At 45.4% G+C, this 13,793-nt stretch overlaps 1 protein-coding gene across 1 annotated transcript in view; it reads right to left on the reverse strand.

The window, feature by feature from the left end:
• LOC141647622 (fructose-bisphosphate aldolase, cytoplasmic isozyme-like) overlaps window positions 1-13,793 on the reverse strand; it is a 293,648-nt gene that overhangs the window by 168,085 nt on the left and 111,770 nt on the right. The window lies entirely within an intron of this gene.

Consider the following 13,793-nt stretch of genomic DNA (forward strand, 5'->3'; position numbering starts at 1 on the left):
CTGGGAAGGCCTTGGATTCATGCTTCCAAAGCGGTAACATCCACCCTTCATCAAAAGATCAAGATTCCACTAAATGGCAAAGTAGTGACGATCACTTTGTCACCCATCAAGGCAATAATCGAGAAGCAATCAAACAATCAAGTCCTTGCGGATCCCGTATACGAACTTGGGGGCTTCCAAAGTGTAAGTGTCATATTAAGTGAGTTGGCACCCTTATACTATAATCCCTACTCCAACTTGGTGGTCAACCACATACTCAAATCCCAGGGATACTTCCCCGGAATGCCTTTGAACCCTATTCGGAAGAATACCTTCGCACCATACAAGGAAGGCAACTCAACAAGGATACCACTTGGACTAGGGTACAAACCCACTAAAGAAGAGGTTCTCGAGATGCTTGCCCAAGTCCAAAATCGCAAGCACGTGGGAGTCCAAATAAGGCCATATCTCCCCACTTTAAATGGGTACTTCGTTCAAGAAGGAAGTTCAGAACTCTTTCACGGATTTCCCGAACCTTGGCATTATCTTGAGAGGAAGTTAGCCGGAATCGAAATCTTTCACGATTACTACTTCATTCCTCCAGAAACGGTTCCTACCGTCAAAACCCGTCAAGCACCTTGCTTAGACGAACAAGCTGTTAGCCTATTGTTTGGAGAAGATCGATTCGTTAGGGCCGCGCAGGATGAGATCATTACTATGATACTTCAGGACGATCGCTTCAACCCCACCGCGTTGATCACAGAAACCGATACAAAGCAGCAGAAAGGATGGAGAAAATCTATCAAATGGACTAACAACCAAGGAAGACTCTTCAAGCTCACCACTGGAGAAGGAGAGATGTTCAAAGGAGAACCAGAAGACGACGAGTTCGAGTCGGAGTCGGAGTCAGAGTCAGAGTCGGAGTCTAGAGAAGTCATTAGAGAGTCTACTCCTGTTGTTACCCCCACTCCCTTCGTTTCTCCTAGCTTAGCCTCGAGTAGTCACAGTAGTTCGGGAAATGCCCCACCATCGTCCCTTTGCCGCCACCGACCATGGATCGGTGGGCTTCTTTGTTTCAACTTTACTCAAATCTTAATATGAATAAATCAGGTTCTGCTTACTCTTTGCGTTATCTTGAGTGCAATTCTGTTTACGATGATGCGAGGATGACCAAGACCCGGACTTGACCGAAATACCTCCCTACGTAGCCAAAGAAATACTACAGGAAGGGGAAGGGGGACCTGTAATAGAGGACACCGAACCCATCAATGTAGGAACCGAACTAGAACCCAAAGAACTTAGGATAGGGACTACCTTGAGCTCAACCGAAAGGGCCGATTTCATAGACCTCCTAAATGAATTCAAAGACGTTTTCGCTTGGTCCTACAAAGACATGCCAGGGATCGACAGGGATATCGCCGAGCATAGGATTCCGATTAAGCCAGGTTTCAAACCTGTAAAACAAAAGCTTCGACGAATGAGAACAGAATGGGCTCTAAAGATTAAGGAAGAAGTGGACAAGCAATTCAAAGCCGGGTTCATCAAAGTTTCCGAGTATTCTGACTGGGTAGCTAACATAGTACCCGTGCCCAAAAAGGATGGGAGAATCCGTGTTTGTGTTGATTTTAGGGACTTGAACAAAGAAAGTCTAAAAGATGACTTCCCTCTACCTCACATTGACATATTGGTAGATAATACGGCAGACCACGCATTACTATCCTTCATGGATGGGTACGCGGGTTATAACCAAATCAAGATGGCCATGGAAGATATGCACAAGACCGCATTCGTCACCCAATGGGGAACATATTGCTATACGGTAATGCCGTTCGGATTGATCAACGCCGGAGCTACATACCAACGCACCGCAACTACACTCCTACACGACATGATGCACAAAGAAGTTGAGGTATATGTAGATGACATGATCGTCAAATCCAAGGAAAGAGAGGGACATATTGCGAACCTTCGTAAGTTCTTCGCAAGGCTACGAAAGTATAACATGAGACTCAACCCCCAGAAATGCACATTTGGGGTAACATCTGGAAAACTCCTGGGATACGTCGTTAGCCAACGCGGTATAGAAATAGATCCTTCAAAAATCAAAGCTCTGATCGAAATGCCACAACCTCAAACAGAAAAAGAAGTCAGAGGATTCCTGGGAAAAGTACAGTACATAAGTCGATTCATATCAAAACTTACGATGATTTGCGAGCCTATCTTCAAGAAACTCAAGAAAACAGACCACACCATATGGGATGATGATTGTCAAAAGGCGTTTGACCGAATCAAAGAAATATTGGCTAAACCACCAGTGCTCATGCCGCCACAACGAGATCAACCTCTTGGTTTATATCTCACAGTAACTGAAACCGCCATGGGTGCCATGCTGGCTCAAACTGTAAGAAGCGAAGAAAGTGCTATTTACTATCTAAGTAAGAAGTTCTTGGAATATGAGTGCAAATACTCACAACTCGAAAAGACATGCCTCGCTCTTGTGTGGGCAACGAAGAAGCTACGTCACTACATGCTTAGCTACTCCGTCAAGATATATTCCAAAATGGATCCAGTCAAATACCTCTTCGAGAAACCCATCCTCAATGGACGTCTGGCAAGATGGACTCTGATGCTCTCAGAATTCGACCTCAAATATGTGCCACTGAAAGTTATAAAAGGTCGCGCCGTCGCCGAATTCTTCGCAGAAAATCCTATCGACGACGCACAAACCATAGATACTTGGTCATTTCCCGACGAGGACATACTTCAAACTGATGTAGACTCCTGGGACCTATACTTTGATGGAGCATCAAACTTAAGAGGGTTCGGGATAGGAGTGTTGCTCATTTCTCCTGAAGGTGAGCATACACCAATTGCTGTCAAACTCGACTTCGAGGTGACAAACAACGCTGCAGAATACGAAGCTTGTCTCATTGGACTACAAGCGGCAGTAAGCTTCGGCATTAAAAACCTCCGAGTACATGGGGATTCATCACTGATCATCAACCAAGTTACAGGATCTTGGAAAATCCGAAGTGAAAGCCTCGCACCCTATCAGGCTAGGATAGACCAAGTCGCTCAATTCTTTGATCATGTAACATACCTACACCTACCTCGGGAGGAAAATCAATTTGCAGACGCTCTTGCGAAACTTGCTTCTTTGATAAATATGCCAGATCACATGATGGAAATGCCTTTGTGTATCGAACGACGGTCAGAGATGGCTTATGTCCATCAAATCACCGATGAAGAAGAAATCGCACAGGAACCCTGGTTCCAAGCAATCCTGAATTTCAAGCTTAATGGTACCTATCCACCAGATATGGACAAGAGGGGACAACGCGCTATAGGCCTACTAGCTTCTCAATACATCCTGATGCAAGGAGAATTATACAAAAGAACACCTCTTGGTGTAGTGCTACGTTGCCTTGATCATTCACAGGCACGAAAGGTGATGGAAGAACTCCACGACGGAGAATGCGGTCCTCACATGAGTAGGCCCATGATGGCAAAGAAAATCACACGTTTGGGGTATTATTGGACCACAATGGAATCCGATTGCATCAAATACGTGAGACATTGCCACAATTGTCAAATCTTCGGGAATGTACAACATGTCCCTCCTTCGTTGCTCTACACGATGACATCTCCTTGGCCATTTTCTGCTTGGGGAATTGATATAATCGGGAAGATAACCCCAGCCGGAATAGGAGGTCACTGTTTCATCCTAGTGGCAATTGACTATTTTACCAAATGGGTAGAAGCGGCTTCCTACACTGGTCTTACAGCCAAAAATGTGGCAAAGTTCATACAAAACAACATTATCTGTCGATATGGCTGCCCACATGAGATCATTAGCGATAATGGGTCACACTTCCAAGCTGAAACCGAGCAATTGCTAGCCAAATACAAGATTAAGCATCACCACTCTTCGCCCTATAGACCACAAACTAACGGCGCGGTAGAGGCGGCAATCAAGAATGTTGTCACGATTCTCAAGAAAATGACCGACAACTACAGAGATTGGCCAAGCAAAATACCCTTTGCCTTATGGGGGTATCGTACATCTGTCAGGACGCCCACTGGGGCTACTCCTTTCTATTTGACCTACGGCATGGAAGCCGTACAACCAGTCGAGCTAGAAATACCATCCTTACGCATTCTACTAGAAAGTCAAATCCCAGAGGCCGATTGGAAGAGGGACAGATATGAAGAACTCATCCTCCTGGATGAACGTAGGCTACGCGCTTTACATAATGTCCAAACATATCAAGCACGTATCAAACGAGCTTTCAACAAAAGGGTTAGGCCAAGAAACATCAAAGAAGGAGACCTAGTACTCAAATCGGTTAGAGCTCTTTTACCTGTCGACCCACGGGGAAAATTCAAACCCAACTGGGCCGGACCATTTCTAGTCAAATCCATACTCCCAGGGGGTGCGGTTAGAATTACAGACTTAGACGGGAATGAGTTTTCAAACCCCACAAACCTTGACCAACTGAAACGGTACTATGCCTAGAATAGAAACAAACACGCGCCTCGCGTAAACCCATGTGTCGCTCTTGTGGCACTAAACAAACGGCCCCTGGCCAAGCTTAAATAAGCTAAATGTCACTGTGCTCTTGCATTTTGACAAGTTTGTCATCCTCATATCATCAAATAAACTAAATTCGCACCTCCAGAGTAAGCAATAGCTCATGCTTATTTTCTATGTTCATTACAAGCTCTTGCTTCGAACAATTATTCTTTTACATTTACTCGAACTACGCGCAAGGGTTTGATTTCGCTCTTTCAAGTGAATACGTAGGCAATCCTTCACGGGATTCAACCCATTATATCTAAAATGTAAATAGAAGGACATTTGCATTGCATTTGAAATTCGACAAGAATAATAAGTGGAAAATCTTAACGGTTTCATAACCATTTAACCTTTTATTTCATTCGTTTCATAAATAATAGTAGTACGTTACATAATAAAAATAGAATAGGCTAGGATTCTAAAAATCCCTCCTTTTTTATTACAACAACAATAATAATAATAATCAAATAATAAATAAAGACTCGGGCTATTCCTCCATCTTCCCCTTACCATTGTCATTCTTGTCATATTTCTTGTCACGACCTCGAACCGGGCGCTCTTGCACCACTTCAGACCTAATCACCAACGGTTTTTCTCGAGGCCTGACTCTTCCGTTCTTGCCAACCACCACCTCTGCGACAGGAGTAGTCTTTGATTTCTTCGAAGGATGAATGACCTGAAACCCGACTTCTTCTTCTCCCTCTGTCAGATGCTTCTCCTTCTCTTTCTCTCCCTCGCGCACCTTGTAGTCAACAGGCTCGCGTTTCCTCAGTCTCTCGCGCTCTTCCGGAGTTGCAGCCTTTCTCCACCTCAGATAAGAATCCGACACCGACAAAGCATTGGCGGAGAAGCTCAAGAACCACATGTTTCTTTGGGCCCATTTAATAGCCCACTCTCTCCGGCTTTCTGTAGTAAGTGCCATAGCAGTCTGCGGGACGGTATCAAGCCTAGGGATCGTCTGCTTCAGCCCAACTTGCCTCATCAGTCTTTCCGGAAAGATGCATACCATAAACTCCAATCCCGGAATGCGCACGGACCTAGTGGGATCCAAAGAAGATACTCCAGTAACAGACTTGAGGTGCCACCATGGTACGACCCACCTAATCAACGGACCATCGTCATTCTTCAGCTTGTTCTTCCAATAATCGCAGACCCGAGTAAAGTCCACCATGTACAACCGCGTCCTCATCGCAATCGAACGAGCATGATAGGAAAGTGCATGAACTGGGGGCTCGATCAATCGGAGCCGTTCCATAAGCCAAACCTACCAAGAGCAGGCATTAGACATCAAAAAAAAAAAAAAAAACGAACGAAAAAAAAAACAAAAAAAAAGAAAAAAAAAAGATGTCTTTTACCTGCAAAATGACGGGACTCCCCAAGAACGGCAGATCGCGGTTGGATTTCCTATTATCCAAACCCAAGATAATCTCCCCTAAGCATAAACAAGTGGGCTCTGCGCGACTCCATTTGCTCAAAAAGACCCAAAAGACGGGGATCACCTCTCAAATCTTCATCAACGTGTCCTTGGAAGACATACACGTGCAGCAAACAAAAGCTAAATGCCCTCCTCCTGGCAACATGAGAAACAGTAGGGTCGGCCCTGTTGATGAATCGGTCTACAAAGTCCAACATTCTCACGCCCTTCGGGGTAACTAGACGGTCCACCTCGAGTCTAGTCAGTCCAAGCAAGTCTCTGAATTTGCTCTTATACCCTTGTGAAGTAGAAGGGATGATAGGTAAATGTTCGGGGTCGCACCCACCAATAGCAGCAATCTCTTCAGGAAACGGGCAAATATCACCTCCCGGGAACGCGAAAACATGATAATTCGGGTCCCAATAGGCAAGGCAAGCATCCAGGAACGGTTTTACAACCTTAATGAGTTTCAAACTCAATAACGACCCCAGGTTATGAGCACCCTTGTCATGCTTCTCCATATTTGAAAATTCATTGGTCCATTCCTTCAAACGGATCTCCAAAGTATTCATGATGACGATTTTCTCTTGAAGATTTATTTTGGGAGTTTTATGTGAATAGACGAAGAAGAGACGAAAGATTTATGTAAATTAAAGCTCTGTCGACGCTTCTATTTATACTAATTGCTGTTTCCAAAAATCCGCCAGAACGGACCAGCTTGGGAACAGCGCGCGCCCCTTGCGCCTCTTCAAAGGGACGCAGCTCATGCTGCGCCTCTTCCCCAGCCTCACTTCTGTGATTTCCGCGTTGGATCTTTCCTAATTCTATAACGCACGATTTCCTATTCCTGCGGGGTTTTATTTTGGTAAATACGAAAAGTTTACCATGTTTCAGGCCTCCTAGATTCGCGGGCACGCATTTCAAGGCAACATCGACATTTCGGCCATTATATCACACTCCCATATTTCATTTTAAACATAATTTTTACTTTAATTTTAGCTTGTGTATATTGATTTCTATTATTTAATTTCATTTTCTAAACTTATAGATTTCTCTTTTTTTCTTTTTTAGGGGGTAAACCCTCCCTACCATCCGGTCATTTCCGGCAAAATTTTTGCACTTTTGTGTTCTTTTGAGTCTCATTTTGCGCTAATTAAGGCCTTATGTATATAAAATGTATGTTTTGCGTGACTTCTATATAAATTTCGGCAGCATGACGGCGTAAACCGTTATCTACCAAACCTGTTCAAGAACTAACCTGCAGGTACAAGCAACACAACCCAGCAGCAAAGGCACTCAGGCCATCGTATATACACCAAATAGAGCAAATGTACAAGCAAACTGGGGGCTTGCGCCCCGAACGAAGTCCAAAAGTACAAGCAAACTGGGGGCTTGCGCCCCAAACAGAGTCCAAAAATGTTTCAAAATCAGATGTCCAAATGTACAAGTCTACAAAACTACACAAAACTACTGCTGGGCGCCCTCCAACTCGGCAACTCTCGCCACCAGAGCAGCGATCTCGGCGTCCCGAACCTCGAGCTCCCTCGACACGCGAGCGGTCTCCTCCCGAGACTGGGTCAACTCTCGCTCCAGCTCGCGGTCACCCTGTAAACAGCAACAAATTGACTCATGTCAATCAATTCAAGCAAAATCAAAAATCAAAAGAGAAATAGGCGTAAGGTTCGTACCTGGCGACCTCGACCACCGACGAGTGCCTCAACGGCAGTAGCTCGTAGCCGGTTGGCCACCCTCCATAGTGCCACGAACCGGGACGGCGCGACCTACATTATCAAAAGAAATTCTCAGCAAATTGAACAAACTCAATCAAATGTGTTCCTACACGAAAGTTATACAAGTTAGAGGCTTACCCTCCGAATCAGATGCTGCCAGTCATCTAAGCCATCATCCGTCACAGCTACGTCAAAGTCACGCAACTCGGAGATCGTCGTCCTCCCGGTCGCGTCAGTGTACTCGAGGGTCTTGGGGTACTCTGGGGGCTCGATGCCCGCCGCCTCAACCTCCTGCAAAGACAAATAACTCTCGTTAATCGATGATCTTTCGTCGCAATTCTCGAAATCAAATCAAGAAAAAAAAAGTAAAAGATACTCACCACTACCGGCCAGTACGCCAACCTCCCGTAGAGGAACGCCGAGTAGTCCTCACCAAGCAGAAGAAGGTCGTCGCCACTGGCACCAGCCAAGTCCGCCTCCCTCTCAACCTCAGAAGGCTCCCTAAACATCGTCCTGGGAGGATCGACGGGAACCGTCAACGCATCCCGAAAGCACTGACGAGCCAAACGCTCGCCCAAGTACCACACAGGACCCATCGACGTCCACAACAGCAGCCGGCTCGGGCTCCTAGGTCGAAGGACCTCAGCGACAAAAGGAGGCGCTCCAGCGTACTCCGCCCAAGGTCTGGGCACCCACTGCGACAAGATAAGGCAAAGATCATTCCTATGATCAAGAAAAGGCAAAGCATAAGAAGTATAAGTGAACACAAACAGGATACTCACGCTGCTCAGCTGAAGAGCGTTCACGTCCCGCCGGTAGACATTGTGAGAAGAACGCTTGCTCTTCGTCCGGCACATGACCCAATCCCTCACCACGGGATAGGCCCTCTCCAACGGCTCCGTCCTCTTGGGCGCAAGACTCGGGAAGTAAGAGTACACCCACGCCTATAAAACAGAATAATCAGCAATGATCTTTCGTGGTTCGACAAAGAAAGGAATTTACTTTGGTCTAAAGGTTCATACCTCCAACAGTAGTCCAGGTCCGACAGCACCAGGAGAAGTCCCCTTCTCCATCAACTCCGGACGAACCATGGCCCTCATGAAGCGGATGAGGACCGCGAAACCAGCAGTGACCCAGTCCCAACGCCCAAGGGAACTCAAGTCAGAAAGGAAGAGAAAGAGCTTCGTCGATAGCCTCTCGCCCTTGTCTTCGAGGTAAATCGAAGACAGAAACCACCAAAGCCACAGACGAGCTCTCTGCTCAGCTGTATAGGGAGGAGGAGCCGTCTCCCTCCCATCAATCGTCACCAGCGCCGGGGTCTTCCCCGCAAAGTAGTCTCGAACGTAAGAGCTGGGTACCAAACCCGGCACTGTAACAGCCTTCGGCGACAAGTTCCAGCCGATCAACCTCCTCGCCTCGGCCGAGTCCGCCCTCATGGCAGTCTCCGGCCACACCATCTCCTCGGTCCCACACGGCAGACCAGAAATCATGCCGTAATCCTCCAAAGTGACTCCCACCTCACCAAAAGGTAGGTGAAACGTGGAAGTCGTGTCCCAGAATCGGTCCAAGAAAGCGCGGACCAGGCTAAGGTTAGCCCGCAACTTCCTCTTCACGATATCCCTCCAGACCTGAACCAGAGGACCGAACGCTCCACGCTCGATCATGGCCCTCTCCCCCGCCGACAGCTGCTCGTAGTGCTCCATCGCCGTCGTGTAGCCCGAGAACGACCTGATGTTCCCGGCCTCCTATTATGATTTGGAACAAAAGCTATCTTTAGTTTTGAATGAAATTTGAAAGAAATTTGGACAAAAAGAATGAAAGAGGACAGGTGTGAGTAGTGAATTCCTATTTACCAAGCTCTTCACCGTCCTGTAGGACAGGTGACCCTCTGCAGCCCACACGAGGTGCCTACTCTCCCAAGTCTCAGCCCACGCAGGAGCTCCTCTCAGCTGACGACCTCCTCGCCCGACGTTGGTCCGTCTCGGGGCCTCCTCCTCCTCGACGGCCTCCTCCTCGTGAGCCTCGTCTCCAGCAGCCATCACCGCAGCGGTGAAGGCCTGCTCTAAAGCCTCCTCAACAACAGTGGCGTCTATCTCCATGGGAGCTCTCCCAGAAGTAGAAGCCTCATCACCTGCAACGTTAAAGCAAATTCAGGCCGCGTCATACGACGACAAGCCCTTGTTAAGGGGTTTTCAAGCCTTCAAAGCCCTGAAACTACTCCTCCCGTGCCATCCTTGGCCACGTTCCCATCAACCCAGTCACTCATGCGAAAAATTGGGTCAAGTCAAGTCCAGTTCGAAGCCTAGTTCCAGGTTTGAGTCGGAAATTCGGCAGCATTTCGCTATAACGGCGGTTATGCCCTAGAAAGGTGTCCTGAAAAAGTTGTCACAAACCAAAATTCCGAGATGGTAGAAAGTTTACCCATCATTCAAGGATCCAAAATATCAAATTTCATCGCAAATGGGCAATCCTAAGGCTATTTTCGAAGCAATTTACGGTTTAGCTGTAAAACCGTCTCAAAATTCACTCAAAGGCTCAAAACTTGATGAAAATTCGAAACAAATACATGGTTGTGTTCCTAACACTACCTACTATCCATTTCTAACATCAACTTGGCAAGGCAAATCCATTTGGGGGAAAAGCCCCAAATTTTCGATCAAAAGGGTCGAAAACCCTAATTTTCGCGGCTCAAAATTCGACAAATGTAGAAGATTAATGCAAGATCAAGACACATACCTCGATTAGTCATATTTAAAGAATGCTTTTGAATCAAACCTTGGCGGAAATGGTGAATATTTGAGAGAGAAACGAGTGATTTGTATTTCGAAATAATAAAACAATGCCTCTGATTTTCGCGTTTTTACGCAGGAAAGCCAAATTGGGGAAAAGACGCAGCAGGCGCTGCGCCTCTTCCAAGAGACGCAGCTCTTGCTGCGCCTCTTCCTTCTTTTCCCTCCACATGGATTTTCAAAAATTCGTTATAAGTTCGTTATTTGTGGGCCCATCTTTGGTGCGCCTCTTCCTCGATGCTATTTACCCTTTTGGTTCGTTCGACGATCTTCTTTCGTTCCGATTCGCATTTCCAAGCCAGTAGCGGACTGTTATTCCTTCCAAGGCTCATTTTGCTTGTCGCAACGAGCATTTACTTACTTACAAAAATTCGACACACCTTCATTATGTCTCAAGCGAGATTCCCATCCGCGTCCTGCCGCTCAATATTTGTCCCCAGCGCAGCAGTATTTTGCAGTATTGCTCACTCAAGATTTCTTCCATGACGATCAAGATGTTCCTAGTCGTCAAAATATTTGTCCTCAGCGCAGCAGTATTTTGCAGTATTGCTCACTCAAGATTTCTTCCATGGCGATCAAGATGTTCCTAATCGTCAACATATTCCCCAACAAGAGTTCGCTTGAGACCGACGCAAGCCAATTCAACCTCAAGTTTTCCCAGAATTCGCTTGAGACCGACGCAAGCAGATTCAACCTCAAGTTTTTTTGCCAGAGTTCGCTTGAGACCGACGCAAGCAGATTCCCCAGCAGTTTCTACCGACGTCCTGCTGCCCTCGATATTATTGTTTCCTCACGAAGTTCGGCAAAGGTGTCATTCTCCAGAAGCATCTCAGGAAGAGGTCTCAGGTATGGTCTCTTCTTATGGCTGGCGAGCCTCCTTACGTAGTCTAACGGACTTCAAACGACCCTCCCCGATAGTCGACAGACTCTAAAATGTTCCCGACGACAGGTCCTTGGCTCAGACCCTTTGAGCCGCCTCGCGTCGCCATAGTCGTCAGGTTGTAATCTTTGATTGACCTGATGGCTATACTTTGACTTTCGCCTTGTCCAAGCCTCAGTCAAAGTGGGGGCTCTGTAGATACCTCATTTCTGCACCTCCCGCAAACCACCCGGTGATGATTGGGCCGCATGTTTGATACGCGGAATGATTTGTGACAGTTCGTAAGATTATCGTCAAGTGATTGCTCAAATATTAATGTCTACCTCTTAGATGTCATCTACGTACCGATACGGTCGTTTTGGCAGTAATTAGAGTACATTCGGAGTCCGGGTCAAAACCGTCTCCATTTTCGATAACCGTTAAATCCCGAGTCGAGAATATTCGGAATGTTCGGATATTTCTATTCCATATCTCACAAATTTTATCTTTTGGCAAATAATATCCCGTAATATTCATATAAGATATTAAGATAATCGAATTATTTCCGTCCTACCATAACTCAAACGCGGAAATCTTTCTTCAGCAGGAGGAAACCTCTTGGGAATAGACGCAGAGCGCCGCGCCTCTTCCAAGAGACGCGATGGTCGCTTTGCGCCTCTTCCCGTGCCCTTTCTCGCATATTTTACGTATCTTTTTCATATCTTTCCGAGATTCACTTCCAAAGAGTCTCCGAAACCCTAATTCCTTCACGTGATTAGTATAAATAGGAGCCTTCGCTCCTCATATTTCTCACGCGAGTGTCCGCCCTTCTCTTCTCCCTTTGTATTCTAGACTTTGTTCTTACTTATTGGCGCCTACGTGCTTGAACTTTCGACCACGTAAGCTCGGATCTTTCCGGGTACCAGCCTCTCCGTTGCATGACCGACCAATTTGACCAACTACACTCAATCAACTTAATTAATCAATCGTTTTCCTCTTACGAGGGCACTCTCTTTGCATTCGCGTCGAGCATTCACTAATCGATATCTTAGTTCTTCTCGTTTCGTCAACATGTAAGTCTGAGGGTGTATATTCCTTATTTATTTATTGTACTTTACTTTTCGTATCATCAATTGTAAGGTTTACGTCGAAAATACCGTTAAAATCGATTTCTAAAACCCTTTGGTAAAACCTGTTTTTGCGGATTTCCAGTAAGTAACCGTCGAGAAAGGACGCAAAGAATCGCGCGCCTCTTGAAGGAGCGATTTCTCGCTGCGCCTCGAGGCCGCGCAGATTCTCGCTTCCTTTCTTCTTCGTTTGTCCTCTGTAATTCGTATTCAATTCTTTCTTTTGCTTGTTCGTCTGTTAGTTCTTCGTTGTAGTGTCATAATAATTCCACATGTATTATAACCATCATTAGTATGTTTTAATTCATCATAAATCCGACTTAAATCCCTAATAATCAATATTTGCGGGTTTTCGTCATTAAATTCAAACCCGGATTTTAGAGATTCAATTTAATCATATTGAGTTTCTGGAATTCGTCATTGATATAGTTTAATCTTTTTATTCACATGTTCGTCACATATTTGTTGTATATCCGTTGTATTTAGCCTAATTGACTTATTTCAATAGAGGACTCATTAATATTTTCATCATTATTTCATGTAAATAATCCGTTTCCGGTTCATCCCATCCATGTTTATCGCTTTTATGACCATCATTCACATGTAATTAACCTATTAATCACTTCCATCCGAGTAAATATTTCAATCCATCATTAAATTCATCAATTCAAATTAACGATTTGCGTTCGGCCACGGCCCAGAACTCACCCTTGGAACAGACGCAGCGACTGCTGCACCTCTTCCAGAGGGCGCAGTCCTGCTGCGCCTGTTCCAGGATGATTTCTGTCCCTGAACTCCGTTTCTGCCTTGACGTAGTTTAATTAGTTTACGTATTAATTGACTATTAACCATATTATCACTTTCTGTTTTGTTCGTTAATTTATTTGTTTCTTTCTTTTATTTATTTTTCTCAAATCCTCCGTTTTAAAGGTATTTTCGACATAAATCGCCTATTCCATTGTAATTATTGTAATTTATATTTATTGTAATTCATAGTTATTGTATTTCCTTTATCACTTGTATGTTTTCACATGTAAAAGAGCATTAAATCCTACGCCGACCCAATTGTGTGCTAATTACGTGTCAACCGGCTTAGTCTAATTCTCACATGCTAGGATTAAAACTTGGATGTTGCATTGCATGCATATAGCCGACGATATATCAAGTACGAATAACTTCCCTAATCATTAGTAGAGGCCGCTAACGAGGCGGGCGGGATTAGGTGTTCGATCAAAAGAGCTTCCTAATACGTACCCTCACCCCTTACTCCAGATATCTGTGAGCACCCGTGTTCATTGGCATCCACGAGAGTCATTCTA

The sequence above is a fragment of the Silene latifolia genome, chromosome 3 (assembly GCF_048544455.1).
Source record: "Silene latifolia isolate original U9 population chromosome 3, ASM4854445v1, whole genome shotgun sequence".
NCBI lineage: Eukaryota > Viridiplantae > Streptophyta > Magnoliopsida > Caryophyllales > Caryophyllaceae > Silene > Silene latifolia.